Source organism: Diorhabda carinulata, chromosome 1 (genome assembly GCF_026250575.1).
Source record: "Diorhabda carinulata isolate Delta chromosome 1, icDioCari1.1, whole genome shotgun sequence".
Classification (NCBI taxonomy): Eukaryota; Metazoa; Arthropoda; class Insecta; order Coleoptera; family Chrysomelidae; genus Diorhabda; species Diorhabda carinulata.
The window spans coordinates 7,744,827-7,770,744 of record NC_079460.1 but is presented as its reverse complement, the minus strand read 5'-3'; the positions used below and the strand labels follow the sequence as shown (position 1 = coordinate 7,770,744).

General features: G+C 31.5%; 1 protein-coding gene across 3 annotated transcripts in view; it reads left to right on the top strand.

Annotated features, from left to right (window-relative positions):
• Nucleotides 1–15,642: 15,642 nt before the first annotated feature.
• Nucleotides 15,643–25,918, top strand: part of LOC130901248 (epidermal growth factor receptor kinase substrate 8-like) — a 43,189-nt gene continuing 32,913 nt past the window's right edge. The window contains exon 1 of one of the 3 annotated variants that reach the window (XM_057812466.1): nt 15,643–15,900. The gene's annotated coding sequence lies outside the window, so the exon portion shown is untranslated. Of the gene's footprint in view, nt 15,901–22,330; nt 22,834–25,918 lie in introns of those variants that run through there. The other 2 variants (XM_057812482.1, XM_057812476.1) reach the window with 2 other exon arrangements.

Below are 25,918 nucleotides of genomic sequence, written 5' to 3'. Positions count from 1 at the left end.
TTGCCCTTTGGGGCCATCCATAAAGTACGTCACACGTTAATGGGGAGGGAGGTTATCACCGAAGTTTGACATCGTGTGACAAGGGTCATGGGGGGGTCAATAGTTTTGTGACGTCACATGTTGAAATTTAAAATACTAAGACGCAAAGTTTGGATGTGAATTGAAAATTTAAGAAATTTTATGAAATGTTGGTTTTATTAGATTATTATTTAATAAAAATAAGTAAAAAATGAAAATAGCTGTTTTCTCTCGATTATTTTTAAATACATACATAAATTTAAAAAATGTGTGACGTCACATCAGGAGGGGGGGGGTTATAAAAATGTGACAACCTGTGACAAGGACGGGGGGAGGAGTTCAAAAGTCCTAAAATTCGTGTGACGTACTTTATGGATGGCCCCGTTGCTTAACTATCTTAAGTGTCTTTTCATCTCCAGAGTGTAGTGGTGTATCCAGGCTTCACCTACAATTATGAATCGACGCAAACTATCTGACTCATTTTGCTTAAACCACTTTAACAAGACCTGTAAAATGTTATTCTAATACGCTTTTGGTCAAAAGTGAGTAAACGCTGGCGCTGTACCCCACGCCCGGATAGATTAAGCATGTATAATGGCAAAAGCGCTCTTTTGATATTCTGATAGATTCTTCTATCTTTTTAACAATAATTTTGACGGTGTTCAAGGACCATTTAATGAACTTTTTCCGTTATATCGCTGGCTTATGCAATTTTTGGTCGTCATGAAAGCTCGTCGTTAGTTGAGACTGATGAAGCCACGTTTGAATTTAGTATTGACCAAAGTTTTACGCTCGTAAATGATGGTTCAGAGTTTACTTACACTAACACCACTTTTATTTACTCGAGCGTGTTGCCTTTCAAAGCCAAATATCTAATGACAGCTCCATATTTATTTTTTTTTTCAATTTCAGAAAAATCCTCACAACGACTCACTTCTACGATTGCTTAACAGAAACAAAGTGTCCAATATGGCTGACGTCTTCAGGTTTAGGTCGTAAAATTGTAAGACAATCCTCGTATATGCTTAAATGGCCAAAGTAACGCTATTAAAAGAACTACCATCACTATTTTAATGTTTTATCTTGTCCCTATATGTGATTAACATACGTTGTCCTTGGCACGTAAATGAATAGTTTTGTTTGTATTTCGACAAGTGACCATGCATATAAAACTAGCCATGTGAAAAACATGGATTACCCGTACTGGAAATTGTAACCGTCGAATTGCAAGATGCTAGGAGTCAAGGGAATCCGTGAAATCAAAACATCTTTGTAGTTCCCTCTAAAAATTGTGGTTACGATGACGTTGTTCATTATTATTAATTGCAGATTATAATGTGGCAATCTGGGCAATTCCAGGGAATTTAGGAATTTCGTTATATAGACAGAATCGTTTTGGTGTGAATAATCGTTTGAATGTTATCAATAGACTACGTTAGAGTTACACACAAATAGAGTCTTTACGTCAAACCATAAATGTAATAGTCATATAAGGACAGTTTTTATAAGTGGAAGGTGCTCCGACTAAGAAAGTTATTATTTTCTCACTACTGATATTTCAGAGAATTTTCAAGCATGCGCAGTATAAATAAAGTGCCTCGAACGAGAGAGAAAATGAATACTGCCGGCACTTTAACGTAGACACGTTTTCTCCCATAAGAACTGTCCATATAGGAGTATTAGATATATGCGTCAAACACAGTCATTGTTAGCGCAGGTCAGGGATCACTTTCCAAACAAAGTTTTAACTGCGTTGACGATTGTATATATGTTTAGTGATTTGTGATTTTTTCGTATTTTCTTTGATAAATTTTCCAAAAAAATATGTTCTGGTTTAAAACACATTACCATCTTACACAGCAGTAAACTAATTAAACACTTTTTAAATAACTTTAAAGAACACACAATACCTCATAAACTTTGTTTGGAAAGTGAACTATAACAATATGACCGCCGTGACGTCACGTCCGGCGTCTATTGGCCAATTGTTAACAGCTAATTTAACTTGTTCGATGAACCAAACATAATTTTTGAAATTTGGAACAATTACCTCAATGACTTCGGCCTTTCATTCAGTGAAGTGACGATAATTGGTAGTCAACAGCCAATATGGAACAGTTGTATGGAAAAAACTTGTCCATATTGATCGCAATTTGCTTCTCATGTTTTATTTACATAGGACTGACGAATTAAAACATTAATATCATTGGCAGTGTTAAACATTGTATTACTGTTTGCCACTGAAATCTTTGCATCATTGGTATACATACAATCGCTGATCAAAAACTATTAATCTGCATTGCTGCAACACTTTTATCATTACAGAATGCCTCCAAGTCTTTTTATAAATATATCTACCTTATGTAAGTCTATAAAAATACTACCATACCTAACCTGACCTAACCTAAGATTAAATTGTGCTTTTTATATTCTTTGGGATTGAACCAATGGTGATAAACAAGTACTTCCTAAAACATAAACTGCACAATTCAATCGACTGTGAAAATACTGTTAGAATTGATAAATTAATTACCTTATTAATACAATTCGACGATGTGAAATCATTAGCAGTTTTGTAAAACGTCGTAAGGTTATTTTAGAAAATGTCATTGTCAAAAGCACTAAAAAGGTTCTAGTAGAAAAGTTACCATGGTCGTAAGTTTTCTCAATTTGTTATTCAATAAGAGCCTTCTCCTGACAATAACCCATAAAGAATTAGCGAAGTTGGTCCATCCCATCACGCACAATACCGTGATAGATGGATGTACCTATTTGTATTGCTAGACGGTATACGAAGAGGTACTTGATCGTAACGGTGCATATATATTCGCCCGCTTCACTTAATTCCAAAATTTCCAAAATAATCTAGAGACTAACATGAGTATTTTTTTTTTGTAAATTAAAATATAATGCGAAATTCTTGGGGAACCTAAGAAATGAAAATCAGTCAACAGACGCTAACCAAATATTGTTTGAGAAATAATTGGAAGATATACGGTGAGAATATGAACGAGATTGTGAGTATTTAGTTTGTATAATAAATAATAACAAAATCTAAACCAGCTTCTTTCAAAAATAAGTGCTTGTGTGATAAAGATAGATAAAGTGTATGTATATGTCTAAAGTTGTTAGGGGCGAAGAGGGAATGCGAGTATTCTAAAATTCAAGTGTCTATAATCTCAAACACATAAATGAAACCTCGTTTCATTACTCTTATAGATAAGAGGGTGAATGTTATGACTTATTTAATGTGCAAATGGTTCTATGTTGATCGTATAAGAATAGCAGCTAAAATAGCGGAAAATTTTAGAATAAAGACCTTTATTGACCTGACCCAGACACGTTTCTGACAAACAGTTAACATATATCCTTGTTGCCAAGTTCTAGGTGTTGAAGCACTGGTAGCTACATATAGTTGTGATGTAACGAAACTCGTGAATACCATCGTCACAAAGTACTTGGATTTATAGATATAATTTTAAAAGAAAATGTCAAGTAGTAATTCTGATGTTTCAATACGAGCAGAAGCCAACAAAAGTAGTGGTAGGTATGTCTCTCCTTTGTGTTTTCCTATCCAGAACGAATAATTATTTTCACATTACGATTAATGCTAGCGATCACATACGCTAGTACAATTCATGCTGAATTGTTTGGATAATATTAGATTAGATTACGTTTAGAGAAAATGTCCTCTACCACTACAAACTTGACAGATTAATTGTGTTGTCACCTATTTAGTTTTAAAGTGCCGTATCCATTCTTTATAACTAGACTTCATAATAATGATACTGGCCTCTCTATGTAAGATTCCAGTTATGGCTTTACCTAACCTAGTTTATTGATTTTGATTTTTGTTTATTGAATTTATTTGGGCCTACTTAGTACTTCACACTGTCATCACACGTTTGCGGCTGTTTCTTCTATTTTTTATTATTTGTACGGATGGCTCAGTTTTATCCAAATTCAGTAAAACTTCAAGTTCAAGTTCAACTTTGTGGTGAAAGTGGCTCTTCGATGAGAATTAGTTAGATTAAAGATATATTGACAATTACAGCTTTCTGACATAATACATTATCGTTTGAAATTATACTATCGATTTGTTAGTCATAATAATTCTAGCAACCATTTATTTCAGAGTTTAACGACAACTTTAGTCACAGAGACAAATTTTCCATCACAAGTTCGCTTTTCAATTCATTGTACACATTCATAAGAACGTGTTTTTCGTAAAGCTCATTAATCACATATGGCTTGTGTAACATTTGCTGCATTTCCGAACACAAAATCTTATTTGAAATGCACAATTTGGGAGAGATCTGTGCGACAGCGACTAAGGATTCTAAAGATGTGATATACAAAACACCCTTGGACCAAACACTAGCTTAGCCGCTATGAAATGTTTTTTCGAAGTAATAATAGGTATAGCACTGTTATTTTCTTTTTCTTCAAAAATAAAGATAGTTACAGCTTGCGTATTGTTACGTACATTAAGAGAAATTTATGGACGCGACGAGCGTCGTATTATCAAAACGGTTTAATAGAGAAAAACTCTAACCATTATAGGAAGTTGTGATAGTACGACAACTTACAAGAAAGGATTAATTCATGTTTTGTTGAAAAATGGAAAATGAAGCAGAAAGAACCTTCAGCTCATACAATGATTATACGAGGGCTAATCCCTATGCTCTGCCCTTGACCCATTTACATTAATAAATTGACAGAAATATCATTTTCACTCCAGTTTCCCAATCAAGTTTTAATTAATTTCGCTTACTTTCTCACTTTTGATAACACATGATTCACTAAAAAATTGGTCAAATATTTGATAATATCACATGAATAATTTGGATTTGAGATTTATACTTTTTTTAATAAAACTTTTAAATTTCACTAACACAGGATGCTACAAGAAATGAAGATTAGATTAGAAGATTAGTTGTAAAGAACGATCTGATATTTGAAGTTCTCCCGATAGCCGCACTGCAGATTGGTTCGGCTGCTCAACTAACGCCAGGCTTATGAGCGTTGCCAGACTTATGAGCGTTGCCGGACTTATGCTGATTTTTCGAGAGCCTTGCCTAACTTATACAGCCCTCTCTATATTTCATATTTCATAAAAAATTAGTAAAAAAGCGTCTCTACACATCTAGTATATCATAATTAGTTATATATGCAACGTAAACAAATCAAATATTCTATTTCTAAAGGAAAAAAAAACTATTTAAAATGAAACCATTGGTCAAAAATCAAGAATATTTCACTTTAAATATCAATTGATTCAATATTAATTGATAAATTATTCTTTATAGTGTATTAACCTACTAATAAGCAGTAATGTAAATATTTTCATTTATTTTTCTGTTAATATTATTAATACAGTGTTGAAATTTCTACAGTAATACTTGTCGCTGCAACAGATTTTTATTACATTGTTTAGAAGTAGCTCAGTAAGCAAAATATAATTGGTGCAGTGGAAGAATACTTTAATTGGTTCAGCAATTTCATCATAGTTTCATGAAGAATAAGATGAAGCAATTATACCTAAGTCTGAGAAGATGTTATCGAAAACAATTAAAGCCTTGAATTACCGCTAGAGTTGCTGGTTTTATGAAATGCAAGATTGGTATTTCATTTGTCAAGTTAGATTAATAAAAATAATTTTATTATTGCAAAAAAGTGATAGATTTTATAAATTATACGTTGTATAATTTTGGTATATACATTAGTTTAAGTATTTGACAGATATGAATATATTACCTAAATCTCAAATATGTAGCAGTAATTAATTTATTTATTTGTAGTTTTATTAGAATTAACAAAATAGAGCTATAAATTTCACTTAAATTATTTAGATCTTTTTTATCATTTAAAGCTTTTTCGTTCTTATGAATGTGAACCATTTCTTCCCTTTTTATTTATTTTAATAAAAATAATTTTTAATTGGACTCGTTGTATGACTAGAAATGCCATGTTTTCATTTGGTATATAGTTTACAGAACAGTTGAGAAAAAATATATGAATAAAAAAAAATGATTTTGTATAAAAACCATGTAGATATACTGAATATAGTACGTAACAGCAGGCTTACTAATCTGATCAAAGTTTAGAAATGATGTATTTACATCACATCATTTATTTATGATAGAATTAAATAACTCAATTCACCAACTTGCTTTTTTAAAAATAATTTATTTAGAAAACTGAGAATTTAATAATTAAAAGTTATAAATAGTTACATATATTTATGGTTCATTATTCTCACATTAGTAATAATAAACAGAAGACGATACTTCAATGGGATTGAAGTGGAATCTATAAAACTTACAGACAGACTAAACATTCAAAATTTATAGCAAGATTCGTTAAAGAGGTTAGAGTTCATAATAATAATAAATAATTAATTGATGATGATGCACCGCTGTGAAGAGGGTTGTTTTGAATAACTTAACTATAGTGCATTATGTTTATTTTTGTATAATAAAATTTAGGCAAATAAAATAATTTTTGGTAAATTAAATTGCTAACGGCGCTGCTGACTAATAGGCTACGCCTTCGCGCATAGGAAATTATATTAGCGGATCATTCTCAAGTTTGTAGAACTTTAGGATTAAAGATAGGTGTTACTTAGACAGCTACTACAAGTCGATTTAGATTTAATATAATGACGTAGCTGTGATCTGTTATCTATACAGAGTCGTACTCGCATTTCACAAGATACTAAATACAGTTGAACATCGTAAATCCTAAAACGCGGATTATCTAAAATCCGGACTGATTTGTTAGTATCGTAATTTTTAGCTTCTATATTTGACACTAGATGGCGACACCATACATAACGATAGCATGAAGAATATGTTTTGAAAGTGATTAATCTTTTTATTATTATTATTTTCTAAATGTGTTTTTGTGCAGTTTTATATTTTACGCATACCCAGAAAAATCTAAAATCCGGTACGAATCCTTTCCCAGCTATTCCGGATTTACGAAGTTGTACTGTAGATCATCATTAGATTACAATGTGTACTGGATATCCAAATAAAACTGGCTTTCAGTTATATTTGAGGATCCGTCCATGGTACATAATTGCATTTATTTTAAAACGAAACTATCTTCTCCCAAAAATTGATTAAGAATTAGTTCACAACTTTCAATGATACAATCACAAGACGATTTTCTCACTATCTGGAATGGTTTTTCTCATCATTTTTTTCTCTGTATTCACTTTATATGATCCATATGTTAAGATAAGCAGTTGACAAGTTTTAACCCGTACCTGCTTGAAATTCAAGAAATATGCAAAAGTGGATAAACCTGTTTGTTCAAACTGACAGATTGACGAGAGTTTAGAGAATCTTATACGGGTCCAAGTAAAACATTTTAACAAGTGATTTTCAATTCGGGTGTATGCCAAAGTTGTTCCAAGGGTTATAATTGCAAATGGACCATAAGTTCTACCCCATCAAGACAGCACACCGTGTCAGAAGTCCCTAAAATTGTAACAGTTTTAACACTATTCCTTACACGACAGAGCGGATTGAACGCTTCCAAAAATACCTTCACTCATAGATTCGAGGTTGGAATAAGGTAATTGCTATCCAAGAACGATATGTTGAAAGAGATTAATTAAAATATTATATAACTTTGTTCTTAATAAAATAATTTTTCGATCTCATCTTGTATATTCGTGCCACACCTTGTAGTTGTTATTGAGTAGACGTTCACAGATTTCAGGTTCAAGTAAGACGTTTAGTTTTTGTCATCTTTAGAGCATTCTAATGCCTTGCATGACTTCCTTCCAGTGGTTTTGATTTTAAATTATCAACTACAACTGTAAAATTAAACAGACGACGACAAAATAATTCCCCACTAATATATGAAATTTAGCGAAGGAAAACTTCAATTGACTTTAGTTCAATTGTTAATTTACTGAGGAATGTATTAGATAAAAGGCTAATTGAAATACTTAAAATTTTAATATTTTATTTATATTGAAATGACAGATGATGATTGACATTGAGTTCAACAAACTATCGAATTACGTCATGTTGTATTTTTCAATGACAAATTTCATTATTAGCATCAGTTATTATAATAATAACAATGAGAACATGAGTACTGTGAATAATTGTGGACCATTTTGGTATTGTCTAAAAATCTAATACTCGTAAATTACAAACTTAATTGCTTCTATATCACGATTTTTGATATTCTAAAAAGAATTTAGTAGCTAACAAAATTGCGAAACCAGAGCATTCAATCCGGCTTTTTATGGATGATTAACTAAACAATTCAATTTTATTAATTATGAACAAATACAATTGGAGCTTGAATAGAAAGTATACACGTATTTTCACGAAAAGAGATAATTTGATTAGTATTCTAAATCTGCAATGTTGCTCAAAATATTTTCATGTTTTATTTAGAATATATTCGTGTCAAGCATAAATTCTAATGAAAAAACACATATGAATAGAAAAGAATTTTCAAATTAATAATAAAATAACAGAGAAAGTTTATACTTGACAAGTTGTCTATACTATGTGTTTCTGTTCATACGCTATTGGTCATTTCGATTTATCTCACGTTAGACCAAACATATCTTTTCCAACATTTTACCCTCAAAACACGACGGCTTTTATCAATATATATATATATATATATATATATATATATATATATATATATATATATATATATATATATATATATCTATCAGGCTTCAGAATATTTGTCATTCTTCAAGTAACAAGGCTCTAGATTTTTTCCAAATAAATTATAAAATAATGACAATTGGGGAGACAGAACAGAATAATTTCACTTAAATGAATTTGCTGCATTCGAAGTAGATATATCATACTTAAAATGAGTTATAATTACTTAATTATTGATAATAGATCATAAGAAATCCCCGCTTTTGTTTCTAGATTTGAACATCATTATATAACCTTATGTAGGGTTCAAAAGTTATGTATCAATTAGTTATTCCCCATTGCCTCACATCAACGTATTTTACTTAAATCAACTTCGCTGCAATAGAGGAAAAGGTGATTGAATACCATATGATAGTTTGTGATGTCTCAAAAACATCTGTTTTAACAATTATTTGGACACCATGATACTGTTGCCACTCGACTCTTTCCTAAGAATTTTCCGCAAAACTCTAGTCTAAATTTTGCTGTACACTTATTATTATTTCTTGACGAAACGTGAGTTTACAGGTTACTCATATTAACCAAACAACAAGCTTCAGAATATCTCTATCAAACTGAGTCTAAGCCAAAAAGAGTCATTGAAGAGCTAAAATTACTAAGATCGTAAGGTACATTTATAAAATTGCTACCAGTATATTTACAACTTTTCTCCTTCGTTCAATAAAATCTTGGTTCGTGACGTCCTTAGTTTGGTAATAATTAAAGATATACGTATAATTAATCCATTAATTAGCAATAAATAAGTTTCCAGGAAAATAATTAATTGAAACCACTTGGTGGTTATAATACAATTTTTAAGTGATGGCCTGAAATCATTACTGGGTAGTGATAGAGGAGAAGAAATTAAGTAATCTGATTAAATATTTTACATTTGCACAAATCAAGTCGGTTACGTTTTAATTCAACTGATATTCTTTGCATTCTTACCACTGAATTGTATTCTCGTTAAAAATTTTTTAAAATAAAAAGATAAAAATTGACGTTTCGACTTATTTCAGTCAATTTATATCTTTCTTTTAAAAAATTAATAAAAAAAACCAATTTTATAAGTCGTCTTTGGGAGAGAGAGCAAAGGTGAGAAATTGTATCTCTTCCACACGATCAAAAATTTCCCACAAGGGGTTGACTAACTGATAATTACTCAAGTACTTTACCATACCTAAATTTCCAAAAATTTAAAATATTATCTTTCGCGCTGAAAACAGCAGTTGGCATTAGTAATTTCGGCAAAATGTTTTCTAAGAACAATAAAAAAATTTACAAATTACTCAAAAACAACCAGTCCGATAAGACACATTTGTTGAACATGAAAAAAAAAATAAGATAAATGCAGTATACATAAAATCAAAACCAAAATTGACGTTTTTATATTTACAATTTTACATGGAACTCAACTACTAGTAAGTTTTACCTTAATTTTTAAAAAAATTCTAAAGTCTTTAAAAACCCTATTTCATGTCTAATCAATATAATTAAATTTAAACTTCACCCCGAGCGAAAAACTTCTTCTTTATTAACTTTACGTTTTCTCTGATTCAGTGGAACTGCGATGGATCATCGACTAGAAAGAATTCAGAAAGTCATTTCCTCGCACAAACTCTCTTTATCTTCAAGAAACTTCAAAATTAATCATCAACGAAATTTGAGAAACTTTGAAGGATATTATGACATCTGTACCAACTGCGACATATACTCATCTCAACTCTTACAACAAACCTTAAAGTAGTAGCTATCATTACTTGGTGCCCCAATAAACTTATCATTTGCAGTATATAGATTTCACCAGATCATCCCCTTGATGAATAAGAGTTAATAGACTTAATTCTTCAGCTTCCCCAACCATACATCCTTGTTGGAGACTTTAATTCATATCACACTATGTGGGACGCTACTAAAACTTACACTAGAGACAACACAAAAGTCATAAATTCAACTGGTATCTGTCTGTTAAATACTGAATCGAAAATTCACTTTAACATCTTCTCAGTTTCCTTCTTTGCTATTGACCTCAGTTTCTGTGACCCTAAAGCTGCACTTTGTCTTTCTTGAAAAATTTCCAATGACCTACATGATAACAACCATTTTCCTATTATAACATCCAATTTCTATAATGAAGAAACTGTTGCCAAAAACTTCTGGCAAATAAAAAATGCAAACTGTTCGGCATGTAAAACTGTTTCATGGTTGAATCCTGATGTTGAAAATGCCATATGTGAATCAAAGAGTGCTTTTAATGGGTGAAGGCATCAAAAAACACAAGAAAACCTTATTATACATAAAATGCTTAAAGCTAAAGCTAAATTTATTGTCAAGCAAAGTAAGAAATCTGCTTGACAATTTTACACGTCATCCCCTAACCATAACAGATCCCAGTCAACTGGAATAATCATATTCATGATGTAAAGGGTATTTGCCTAAATAGACTGAACATAATTAAAGCCCTCATTCACCTTCAAAGGGGCTCCAACGAAACTATACTACAAGATTTTACAGAGCTTTCATACGCTCAAAGCTTGACTATGGTTGTTTTATCTATATGTACGCTTCCAAGTCTAAAACAGACTTATTGAATTCTATACAAAACACTGCTCTTTGCCTCTGTCTTGGCGTCTTTCGCTTAAGTATCGTTGCTAGTGTCAATGTTGAATCTAACGAGTTACCACTATCCGACAATCTCTTCTCTGTGGTATGCTGCTAAAGTATCTTCTAATTCGTCTAATCCTGTTCATTGGCTACTTACCACCACGTCCCTACCTACTAACTCACGAACACGAAATTTTATCCCTGAATTGCTTGCACCTTTACTCCAAAATACTAACTTTTCCTTGATCTGCCCACTTCTTTTGACTTCTTCTCCTCCTTAGACTAAAAATATTCTCTATACGGATCTCTATAAGCCTCCAAAACTTAATCCGGTGTCAGTTGCGCCGTCACTACAAAGCACTAACTCATAAGTTCTTTCCGTTTACCTTCGTCGTGTAGTGTTTACACTGATGAATTATACAGTATCTTTCAAGCTTTCAAATGTATCGACAATAAGAGACTCACTACTCACGGCTATTTGATGTCGTCAGAAAGTCGTCCTGTCTACCAAAGTTTCGCACATTCTCACCGACTGCAGAGAATATTCTATCGCATACTAACAGTTTGATATGAAAACCAAACTCAAGGAGACACTTAACTACCCGACAGAAATGAAGAAAAACGTAGAGTTTAGAGTTTCTTAAAGCCACCAAGATGTATCAGAAAATATAATTAATTTATCTATTGTAATAAATTTTGTAACAGTGATTTATTTAACTTATGTATCATTGTTTTTGTGTGCCAATGACCAGCGCTGTGAAGGCACGTTAATATTAAATAAAAAATACTGTCGGCTACAAGAAAATTATCTACAAGAAAATCAACATCTCAAATGACTATTTTGTTGGAAATCCATATAATTATAATAATTATCCTCTATACTTTTTCATATGTTTTTTTCATGTCATTTAATAGAGGACTGTTAAATTCGGAATTTTTCTCGGAAACAATTCATTCTATTGTGCCTGACAGACGTGAAATGGTAGTACAAGTTCATGGATCTATTTATGAGAACCGCATGGGAATCTCCTGTCTAGCGTAAATAAGTAATAATAAATTTTATTTTTAAACACGTACTATATTTAGATGTATAATTGATTCGATAATGATAAGTTAAACAGCTATTTTTCCATAAGGACAGAATAATTGCTCATGGCATATTATCCCTTTGTATGATTACATTTAAATGTGAAATGTTTCCAAAAAATTCTAAAATATCTAAGTTGAAATATAGATGAAAAAAATTAAGGATTTCAAAGCATTTAATAAATTTTAAATATATATATATTAAAAAAATACACTTAGGAAATAGTTAAAACATACACAATGTCTTGAAATGCTTAATTTTTTTCATTTGTATTTCAACTTTTGCCATCCCCCAAAAGATAGAAGATCCAAACTGAGGTACGTGAAAATAACAAATATTGTGAGCATACACTAATTCTGGGAAATAAATAATTATAAGTATAATAATATAGAAGTATGATAATCTAGAATGTATGTGTGGTCTTATAACAAGTACAGTAATATTGTTGAATAGCTTGATTTCCGACTACTCTAAACTCTGATTGGTTAATCTATGGTTTGGACTTAAGGTATAAAGATAAGTAAAATCGAACAGTATGTGGTTTCATATAATAAATTATACAATCACTCAACCATGGTACATAGATAGTTAGAAAAAATGATACCTATGGACATTTTATTTTTTCTAAATAAAAAACAACCGCATACCCATGACAATACAGAGTATTATTCCACTAATAAATTGTCTCTTAATGTGATAACTGATTATATAATTTGAAATGCGACTAGCATGGATAAGATGAAATAATGTATAATTGCCACTCTGCTGCCACCTGCTCAACTCGCTCCACAGTTAATATATCATACTGAAGATTTCGTTATTCTTAGTAATAAACTACTTCACTAGATGGCAACATAAATGTATTAAAAACAATTTTTACTGTTGTGAACTCATAAAATACATAAACAAATGAGGATTGTTCATAATAATAACTTCAGTGCCACCTGTCCGTTTTATTCTGAACTTATTTTAGAATAATAAATAGATTCCGCGTTTTATAGTGCTAAAATATTTTACTGGATGGAGAGGAGTGTATAGAAGAGTCAGAAAAATTAATAGTTCAAATACTATAATATATAATAAGTTAATAATAAGTTAAAGGTATTACATACCCTTTGTTAGGTGATAACACTGTTATCTTGACGGCTATTTTTGTAGAGTGTTTGAAGTTGTAAATAACTGACAAATATCAAACTTTTATTGCCGATGTGGTCTTAAAAACTATTGAAATAGATATTAGAACAAGTTTAAAGAATTCAGATCTGCGGATCTCGGTGCCTATTCAATAGGTCCCCTTCGACCTATCCATCTACCTGGAAATAAGGACTCATGATACTAAATGGCTTTCTTAAATCCAGGTTACAATCCCCTAATCCCCTAATGAAAGAAGAGCTTTTAAAATATATTTTATGACTAATTTCATATCAACATACATAGGTCATAAATTTTATAGTTGATTTATAGTGATAAATTGATATGTAATATTATAACTTTGCTTATAACAATTTAAGCAGATTTCCTGGTTTTTAAACAAATTAGTTCTTTTCTTGGTAAGGTATAACGTTAGTTGGTGACATAGTGGCTTTGGTATCAATCATTCCTCCTCAACTTAAGGATTTCAAACACAACAAAAGGATAGATTTCTAGTATTCACCTCAGATTTAAACAATTATTATCATTTATATGGGCAGATATGAAATTTCCAAAATTTTTAATGGAATATTTTATATGTTTACCCTTGTTAATATCATTGCCTATTTTCGGATGTACCAAGTAAGTTTTTACGTATGTAGTAATAAATTTTAATAGTTTGTTCACCGCTGGTTCTTTTTATCATAGTAGACAAGACAAGGAAGTCTAGAGGAAGACTGAGAAGACTCATAGAAGCTAGAGCTGAAGATCAAGTTCGATATCATCATGTCTATTATCGTTCCTAACATGCTGTACGTATCTGTAGAGTAGTAATAAAAGAGCAGTAAGAAGCTCTAATCCCAGTAGAACATTCTCTTGAAGACGACATATCGTACATCGTAAACGAGAGCTGATAGACCACACCAGGCAAACGAGGTTGAAAAAATAGCCGAACCAAGGCTAACTATGAGGATACAAATAAAAACAAGAAAAGAAGAGGGACCACTCATTAGAAAGTATCTTAACCCATAAAGATTGGCAAAATCTTGACAAGGGACAACTTCCGCAAGTGAATCCACAATCATTAATGCCGTTTTTAGTAGAAACAGCACGACTAAAAATTTAGGCCTTCTAGAAGTTGCTAAAAAACAGACCCAGTGGGAACATCGAAATTAAAAAATAAGGTGCATGGCACTACCCAGAGGAAAGAAGAGGATAGCCGGACGTGGAAGTATGAAGTAGGGCAAATAGTGCAAATAGCGGAGAAGAATTACGACCTAATCAGCCGAGATGCGGGTAGCACGAAGTTCTTACCGAAGGGGTGGGTTTGATCGAGTATGTGTGGGTGTGTCACGACATGACATGATGTTGGACAAATATAATTCCTAAAATATCATTTCAGCTAAAATATTATCTGGAAAATGATTTCGTTTAAGTTATAAATTCATGATCCCTAATGAAAGAAATTAGTTTTTTTATTGCATGCTCTTATTATTAAATTGTTTAGTAATTTTATAAACATAAAATAAACAGCAATAAAGATCAGTCTACGCGTGAAATGTAATATTGCGACGGTAGATGAGCTGTCAAAAGCTTCATGATTTTAAAATATATAACTTTTTTGTTCTATATTTCCTTTATTTATTATCATTATTTTATTTTGCTGCATATTTACTAATAAATCAAATATATACAATGCATATTTTAAATTCAAAATTTTACAATTATATTATTTTGTTCACTCTGAAAATAGACTGGTTCCCTTCAGTCTCTGAAGGCGATAACTTGGTTATCGAGACGCGTGTCAGACAGTGTAATTGTGAGTTTTGGTGTCGGGGTAGCATAAATTGTGTGTTCAGTATGAATATCACCAACAATTCCAAAAATTCAAATTTAGTTGTTTACTTTTGATTAAATACTTTTCATTGGTTTCGGTTCACTTATAACTGTAGAATACGTAAAATAGTAATATTATCTTCGTGTATTATTTTCGGAAAAATTCTTCTATTATATATATACCATTCAAATTTGGATTGAAAATAAAATGTCTGCGTGGCGACACATGAGCATCAATGAATTAAAAATTAACAATGAATCACCCAACGCATTATAATTACGATAGTGAGAGTCGCTGAGGTATGGTACCTCGTCAGGTACTCAGCTTAGTACGCATGTGCTTTGGTTTGAAGTAACGACTTATCTTGCTTTACCTGTCAGGTGGAGCGCGAGTGTAGTTTGTCGATTCGTGTCGTATAAAGTTTATATTTATTTGGATGGATTGTTCGGTTTAAATTGTCAAAACCCGAGTGAATTGTTTGTTTTCTAAAAAAATTTATGTAAAATGGATTATTGATATATTATTGTAACCAGGTTAGTAAGACGTATTTTGTTAATTTCATATTTAACTGTTTTCGTTTATACCGTATTCCTTTTAATGTACGCCACCGTGGCTTAAGTTTATATTCTGCAGATGTCTTCGTAAAAGTTACCGTTTTTTCTCTCAAAATAACAATGTCAATAATTAATATACTATTAGTCGTACGAATGTGAGTTTTTTTGAGTTTCACTAGAATGACAAATTTACCCTTATTTCTTTTAATTTCTATTTATTTTGATTCAATAGGGTCTCATGTAAAACTATCGTTCTTGATTATATGTAGGATTCTTTAAGCAGGTATAGGTGTATGTACATAAATTTATGCTTAGCTCCATAGTAGACGTTCTTACCTCATTCCACGCATTCCGATCGGTATATTGTTAAAGGTGTGGCAAAACCTCAACGAAATATTTTTAATAAAAAAATCTCGCGTAAATACCAAAATTTTTGTTGATGGAGTAACCTGTTTTCCTTCTTTAATATAAGTACATGGATTGTTCCAACAAATATCTAGCTATTTTTTTATATTATACGGCGTTAAAAATTCGTGAAGATGTTTCCAAATTGTGTGTTGTATATTTACAAATAATTTGGGGGCAGAAAAGGTCCCTATTTGGTCATAGAACACCATAACTCAATGCCATCAATTTGCAAGTAGGTGTATGCAATAACATGAATGAAATAGCATAATTAGAAATATTTATGCACAGGTGTTGATGGTACGCAATTCAGAAGAGCTTCGGTAATATTAGTCATTTTAACCAATCACTTTATGAGAGATACATACAACATGTCTAAATATTATTATTACTTCGTAGCTTTTGGTCCATATTTTTTTGTTAACTCAACTACTTAAGAGGTTTGATAGTATATGAATTGTTCTTGTGATTACTTAGAATTAGGGCGTAGAACTAATTCCTTCTGAATATTCATTACATTCTTATCTGTTAGAATTGTCATCTATTCAAATTATATAAATATATAATATAATATTTACCAGTGTTATGAGGTTATATATAGAGGTATGATAGAAAATAGAGTCAATTATTCTACTACAAACAAAGTGAAATAGTAACATACCATTTAAATTAATTTAATTTAATTGGGAATGGTTATCATTTATTCTTTTCAATGTTAGAAATCGTCTAAAGACGTTTTTCTTTTAGCGTTTTTTTTTAATTTTCATGAAAAGCTAGAATTCACATGTCATAACGACTAGGAACAGATAATTTTATTTATTCTACTCAAAGAATTTATTTAAATCTGGTGACTAAATTGGATGTAGATGGTCCAGACCCCATCGTATAATTCGAGGATTGCATTTGTTCTGTGTGATTGCACTGTACTATGGAGGGTAGAGGTAAGAAGAACCATCTCGGTGTATCGAAAAGTGTATGTTGAAAGAAAGCAAATTTAGGTGGCGCTATAGTAGCAAGTGGAAGAGTTTTAAAAAGAGCTCCACAAAGACGATTCTACATACCTCTACCCCCCGTACACTGTACTCATACACGCGAAGAACGCTATAACTATAATCTTTATGCTCCAGTATTATTAGCGGGCGGTTTTCCGTTGGGGATACAGAATACTTTTCAGATCGATTGAGTTTAAAAATTGAATACGCGCTCGGTATAAAATACATAATAATTATATATAAAATGCAATATTTTAAAAAATACTAAATATGGGTCAATTTTTCAAGTCAATTTCACTTTCTGATTAAGCACTACTACATAATTATTTATTAGGTGTGATAAAAAATATGGTGAATTTTTTTATTGTAGCAATCTCTTAAACTACATATATTTCAATTAGTATGTCTCACACTCTAACGTATTAAGACATGCGAGTTTGAACCTGTTCCTGCTTGTCAGTATGCTACCATAGCCGCTTTAGTGAGATTATGTTTGAAGTTGCCAACATCTTCCACAACGCATCAACGTTAAGTGTTGTTTCAAATTGTGTCAAGTGTCAAACAGGCTCACGAAATGTTGAAATCTGTTTATTGTGATAATATAGTAATTTTGAAGTTTGTTTAAAAGTGGCGTCGAAAATATCTGTTAATCATTGCTAAACATCAAGGTCATGGTCATTGTTTTCTTCAATTATGAGGGCATATTGCGATCAGAGTTCAACACGATATGCGAAAAACGTGTTGACTGAGATGGCTTTCTTCTCATCACAGGAAGGCGTCGTTGCACAAGTAGTTTATTATTCGCGAGGTATCTGGCCGAAAATGAAAAAAAAATGTGCTAAAACAGAAAAGTTTTGATACCTCGTCGTGTTTGTGGCTTATTGGAATTTTTGAATCTTTTGTAAACTCATTTCTTTTAAATATTGTTACTTTTTCCAGGGTATCAACTTATTGTTTGTTTGTCAGATATCTTGAATATTGATTTCACAATATTTCATTTTTTTAGAATTGTATTGTCGATCCCTATTGTATCACTCGTTCTTCAACTTCTTTTCTATTAATTAAAAATATGAATGCGTGTATAAATATTTGTTTTTTATTTGTTGACGTTTCATGGTGCATTTTCTATTAGAACTATTATTTTACATAGTTCAACTTCAACTCTTTGATTCATCCTATACAAAAATTTGAAACAAAAGAAGACATTGAAGCCATTATTAAAAACAGAATATCAAAATTTCAATTAATCAATATTTTTATCAACGTCACTTTGAATATTGAATTTTGAGTTCTATGAATTTAAAAATTTCACAAGAATTTATACAACTTAAAGCCACCAGAAATCTCAATTAATTATTTACCAGACGATGAATACATAAGTATTCGAAAGTTAGTCTACTTTGGTGTTTTATTGCCACGTTCCCAATAAGAACTCGCTCATAATATAGCTGGCAAAGACTTCGTTACAATAGTCACTAGTTAACACATATATGAATTGGAAAGAAGTCTGTGCCAGCTATATTATGAGCGGTTTTTTATTGGGAACGTGGCAAGGAAACAACAAAGTGGACTAACTTTAATATATTTTCCGAGCTTTCAAATACTTACGTATTTATCGTCGGGGACTGAAATTATGGTCAAATGCAATATAAGAAATATGTATAAATGTATAACAATAATAACCTTTAACTTACAATAATTAATCAAGATTTTCGGTGATTTTTGATATTATTAAAGCTTTTAAACTCATAGAATTCAAAATTCAATATTCAAATTGACGTTACTATAGGAATTTTCAGTAATTTTTGATTGGTTAGATTATGAATGACGTTGAATTTTTATAGGTTAGATAAGGATAAGTTTTAGTGAATGATGTTTATTATTGATTGGTAAATTTATGGATAACATTAAATTTCAATAGGTTAGGTCGTTATGAATGTAGTTGAATATTCATTTATTGTCATTAATATTCTAGCCAATGAATATTACAAAAATGCTGTTAACTAGTGACTGCCTGAGGGTACTAGTAAGACTTCATTCGATATAAGGTATATTAACGCATTCCAAGATAACAGAAACATCAGACAACTCTATATAAAATGATTTTTGATATAAAAATTTGATAAAAATTACATTTTATACGTCCTACGACATTTTTGAACTTTTTAAAACAAATTATGTGAATCTAATATCACTTCTGTTTTCACCACACATGTCCAGGAAAGAAATTTTTCTTTTTTGCTGCAAAAAAATTGCATTCAAGACACAAGAGTAGGACTCATTATTTGCCAATAATATTTCATACAAATACGATGTGATGTTTCATCTCTAACATGTACGCAGGTCACATGTATGAGGACAACAGTAGGTGATCTAGCCCCTATTAGACACATTCTAAACTTTCAGTTGAACTTCCATAAAAACGAGAAATCTTCTAAAATATATCAATATATATATATATATGGTATGTTATCGAGAATAAGGAGTATCCACAATGCTACACTATTTTCAAATAGCATATAATTGAATATTTGTTTAAAATAGACACGAAAAGTATTTTACTTTATCTTCACTGGATTCTATCTGATATTTTTGAATAAGCAGGCTTAGTTTTTCGGTATTTTTGGCAATTTAATGTGCTGCTATAATAATACTAAGGGTATGCGAAAACAAGATATCGAACAGTTTTTGTTGATATATTGTGAAAAATGTAACCTAACCACTGGCAAGCGAATCTAAAAATAGTTTGTTATGAATTCAAATAAATATTTTTTCGAGTGAATTGAAACATTTTTTAAACGTGTTTCTTTATCAAATACAAGCATAATTTCTTATTTTGTTTTTGGCATACCAGTTTTTATCGCTAAAATAAAAATACCTCAAATAATGGAATAGCATTTTTAGTCAAATGAATTTTAATGCCTTACACCACATTGACTTTGTTTAATATGTGGTCATCGACTCACAAACTTGTAACACTACGATTTGTACAAAATCTATCACTTAAGAAATCATCACTTTCTATTTTAGTAGAACTCATTTATCACACGCTAATTTATTGATTATAGGTTTTATAATATAAAATCGACAACCGCTACCCATCTGAAATTAATCTTAATAATATGGAAAACAGTACAAAAAGCGATGTCACTGAAAAAAAAAGAGAGAGCGAAAAGTAAGGAAATTGCAGATAAAAGAATGATAACAGAAAATAAAAGACGTAATGGGTTATGAAAGCCTAAGAGACGAATCAAATTCTCTTGGTGGGTAAATGAATGTGAAAAAAGAGGAAAAACATAATTTGAATCTCAAAAACCTAATTTCTCCAAAATTTGGTATGAGAAACCTGTCAAATCAATTTTAATATTAAATTTTAACAGCATCAAATTGTATTTTACATAATATGATAATGGACTTCTGATTAGTCACGTGATGCAACGCAACCTATGCATGCTTTTAAACAATGAATTCGTCATTGTATGTGTGTCAATGAGCTTGCAAGACTTGGTGCATGTTTTTCGTTTGGAAATTGGGATCAATTGGGAATACTTTAAAACTTCCATATTTTCATAATATTAATGTGGGTTGTATTTATCATATATTATATTTATAATTACGTTTGTTTTCATATATATTCCTAATAAGGAAACGTTAGACATATAATGTTCCTTTTTATTCAAATACAAAAATCACAAACTTATGAATTTGAACTAATGATTGAAGTGATCTCTGAATCAATAATTTTAGATGTTACCGGTCCAGTAATGTCAATTTTTTTTATCCGAAGTGCGCATCCGCATCAATGGTTTGTGGGGTTGTACAACACTTGTACGATCCACTAAAACCCTTTTTAGTTAACCCTTAAGTTACCATCCTGGACCCGCGTCACCACAGAATGAATCTTCTTCTGTTCTGTGATCTCTCTAGCTGTTGCTATGACTGCATATGTTGAATGTATGTTCTGCGTTATCCATAACTTGTCCTGAAGCGAGACAAGTGAGGCTCTCTTCTTTTCTTCGTTTAAATAGGTAGGATCGAACATACCCGTGTCCAGGCAGTAGTTAGGTACTGTACATATTCACCTCCCCGTTACTTCTCTTTATCCAGCCTTTGACTTGTGGTAAGAGGCACACCTACCTCATTGATCCGTATCACACCTCTTCTGCCAATGGTTCATGGCCACGACTCTTTTTTCGTTCGCGATTCTGATTTTGTCGGTGATTTGATCGACCTTTTCCGCGCTACATATTCTCTTGCATATATTCCTACGTTCGAGTACTAACAGATCTATTGTTTTGATACAGAGTGGTATGCACTGCATACTCGAAGAGCAGCTCTGCGCTGTACCTGCGTTGTACCAAGCGAAGTGAGGATAAACAGTGTACATACTTATATCTTTGGAGTTTTTTTATAATTTCCTAGTGCCATTTATGTCAATTATCATATTATCAAAATGTTTTTGCCGCTTATATAACTCTGATTTTCTCCCACCGAATATATTCTAAAATATCTTTGTAACAATATTTTTCGTTTCTTCCGTTGCACTGTTTTTAGCATTTAGTTACCTATTTTTTATGACATAAGCTTTTAACTAGCTGCTAATTTCATTTTAATCCGCTTAATTATATCGATCACAAAATCTTAATCGACATTAAATCGTGGGTTTTTAATTGTATTTATACATCAATTTGTGTTTTTGACCACTTAAATTGTCAAAAAATTAGTAATTCAACTTTTGTTTAAAAAATATACGTAGAATACAAATGTAGCAATAATCACTTTAAAAATTTGCAAAAATGCTTATAATTAAATGGAATAATTTTTTCCTTAAAAAAATGACTTTCTAATAAGTTTTCAACAAAGTCACGTTTCTGTTGCTTCTGGTAAACATGAAGTATTATAAGTTTTTATTGTGTATTAGTCAGGTGTCTTTTGTTCAGTAAATATTTGCAATTTGTGACTTTTTTCAAAATATGTATATGCACGTACCCATCCTACCCTATATTGTGATTAAATTCATAATAGCATAAGCCAACAAAACTTTGCACTACATGATTTTCTGCTTCATCGTTATTAGTCTTTTTCGTAGTTGATTGTTTCTCTCCATACTATATTTTACCAAAAGATTACATGTTTCCAATAATTAATCTTATCAAGTTAGATTAATTATATTTGAAGTGGATGTAGTCAAAGATATCATTAAAGGCAAAAGAACTAAGTATTGATCTTAGGAACCGTCACGACGTCTTAGAAGCAGAATGAAAGTTTTATTTAAGTAAGTAATATGATCTCCATGTTTTTAGTTTTTAAACATATTCAATGTTTCATATGACTTGGAATTATTATTGAATCCTAGTATCCTTCATTTTTATCTATCAATTGCGTGCATCTCTATTGATATGATATCAAATAAGCTGGTAGAAATTGAATTGATTCAATAGCATTAGTACTGTATGAATAGTGTACTGTGCTCACAACTGTGCCCGTTAGACATTCGCTATTTTTTTATCTAAAGGTAATGTTCCAGATTTTTTGTAGTTTTATAGAAATTATGTTGAAAATTTAGTTATAATACATATTATTGTTTACTTGGAAATGAACATTTTCAATATATTTTCTCATATTTTTAATAATGAGTTTTAGTATAAACGTTCCAGTTTACTATGTAGCTTTGGTTCTTCAGTTGTAATAATTGTTTTTAATAGATTATGGATATAGTTAATAGTTAACATAAGTTGTGGATATCCGTGAAACTGATTATTATTCAACAAAGGAAAAAAGTGGGAAAATGCAAAATGGTGTACGAAAACGGTATTTTTGAGCCTGTTAATATTTATACATATATTGACTTCAAGTTATTTTCTGAAATAACAACTACATTCTGAATCATCTATCAATTGAAAAATTGATATTCATAAGAAACAGCAATTCCCCAAAGAAATTATCTGAGAAAAATGAAACAATGCTATTATTAGAAATGATAACGGTGAGATTAACAAGAGAATAATTGTAGCCAGTGAGATTTCGATAGATAGATTCCTACTAAAGTTATTCTTAATATCTACATACATCTTTACATTCGTCTCTACCTTGATTGACGAAAAATGAATTTAACCGTTATTTTAGTTAGTTAACTCTATGTACATATTTCCTCTCTAAAGATCCTTGATATGTTTATATAAAGGCATATCCGTTCATTTCATCTGTAAGATCCACGTATACCCCATTTGGAACCTTTGTCCTCTATCGTAGTCGCCAATTCCACGTTCCACTGTCGCACAAAAAAAAGGCATATCATTTGTTTTAGGGCTTTTCTCCCATATGACTGATGCTGCATTGCGGTTTTGTAACATTAACTCGTTTTTTTATTATGGATTCATTGATTAAACCATGACTTGTTGGGCGTTTAGATGATAGGGTCAAAAAAAGGAGCAATCGCGTTTGTCTTGTTACAAAAACATTGTTTAGGGTCCACATGAATACCAAAACACGTACTTGGTACGTAAGTCAAAGATCGATTTCAATCCCAGGGATATATAGTTTTGGTCCAGGGATATCGAGACTTTTGAAGGTTCTTAATTGTATTTTTTTCGTATATTCACTTTAAATGCTCAAATTATCGAGTAATAAGAAATAGAGGTAAATTAGAGGTCAAATATAATTTCAAAACAACATCTGACATAAACATTAAATCTGAATTATTTGTTTTGATACAAACATATCATCACCGCAGAATTATATTTTGTGTAATATAAGTGTTTATTCAGTTAGTCATTGCAATGCTTGCATACGCGGTCTGACTATTAAATAACGAGACTGCGCGCCTAGAGGGCGTCCTAGACGGCTGGAGTAAAAAAACGAGTAGTGCGTTAGGTATCTAGATATCTTGTCCGTCACTATTATAGTATTTATGCTGTAGCGGTTTGAAACGAACGTGTGTTTTCAATGTCTCAATATGAAATTTCTCGTTAAATTGAAAAAAAAACTCCGACTGATTAATTGTTGCAAGAGGGGACAAATCTCTATCTCGTGCGCGTGTTTTTGAGTGCTGTAAAGGCTTTAGTGAGGGCAGAGAGAGCAAATCAAAATTCAAGGCATTGCTGATCGTTTTTTTTGACATTAACGGTATGACTGAATGGGTTCCAGAGGGTCAGACTGTCAACCAGACTTACTATTTGTCAGTTTTGGCAACACTGCGAGGAACGAGTTCGTAAAAAACAGCCCGATTTTGCATCAGGATAACGCACCCACCCATAAGGCGCTATCTGTGAAGCAGTATTTGGCCAGTAAGCGCACTCCAGTAATCGAACACCCGCCGTACTCACCACATTTGGCATCGTGTGACTTTTTTTGCTTCCGAAGATAAAATCTGCTTTGAAAAGGACCAGATTTGAGTCGATGGAAGTGATAAATCGAAAAACGGTAGAGCTCCTAAAGGCCCTCACCAAAGAAGATTTCCACCACTGCTTCGATCAATGGAAAATACGTATGGAAAGGTGTGCGGAGAGCGGAGGGGAGTATATTGAAGGGAAGCATTCGAACGTAGAATAATTTTTATAATAAAACCCTTTTTCGTAACCAGTCTCGTAATTTAATAGCCGGACCTCGTATAGTCATGCGTAACAATGAGAAACGGAGCCGAATTTCGCCTGATGAACCTACATTAAAGCTGAAAAAAGATGAATAATTAAAAAAAATTCGTATGCTATATTTTATTCGAAAAAGCCATAAGAAATATAGGGAAACATTAGAATTGTAACGAGGCATCTTCACGGTGATATGTCGTTTAGCGAGTGAATTCATTTGATAAATATGTACATAAATGCTAATATTGATCAGTTGTCTTGAATGCGATAAACTAGTTTTCACCATGAAGGTACATGAAAAATATGTACAGAATTACCTTATATTTCAGTTGACATTTTCCTTTTCCCTACTAACTTAAACTTAGGTTTTATGTTAGTACGAAGGCGGATGAATAAATCATTGACTTTTAGAATACTCCGCCTATTAAGTGAAAGGGTGAACCTGCTGTTGATAATAGGAATATGTCATCTAATTCATGATAAATTGGAAAACAGCTGGGTCAATGATTTCGTGTTTGATAGCCAATGCAATTAGACTACTTTATCATTTGAGGTGAAATTAGAAAAAAGTGATTTTGTGTGGATATTTTGCGAAAAATCCATCATTCTAATCCTTAAGCTTGATAAATACTATAGGAACTGTACAACCAATTCAAAACATTTCACAGTCTGATGTTGGCCAATCGATAATTGAGAATACAAGAACTTGTTAAAGCTGTAGACATCTCACTTGGCTGAATGTTCACAATTTTGAATAATGACTTGGGTACAAGAAAGTTCGCAATTGTTAGTCTTGAATTGCTCCTTCATCCGCGTCATTTTGAAGATTTATCACCGAAGACTTAGAAAACCCAACTAAATTTTCACCCAAAAATCCGTGGTTCATTGAAACAACTTATTTATCTGTCCCCGCAATATAGGGATTCAAAATTTAATTCAGTCAATTTTCAAAAAATTATGTCTGATTCATTATATCTGTCAATAAAATTCATCCCTTAACTATGCACTTGCTTT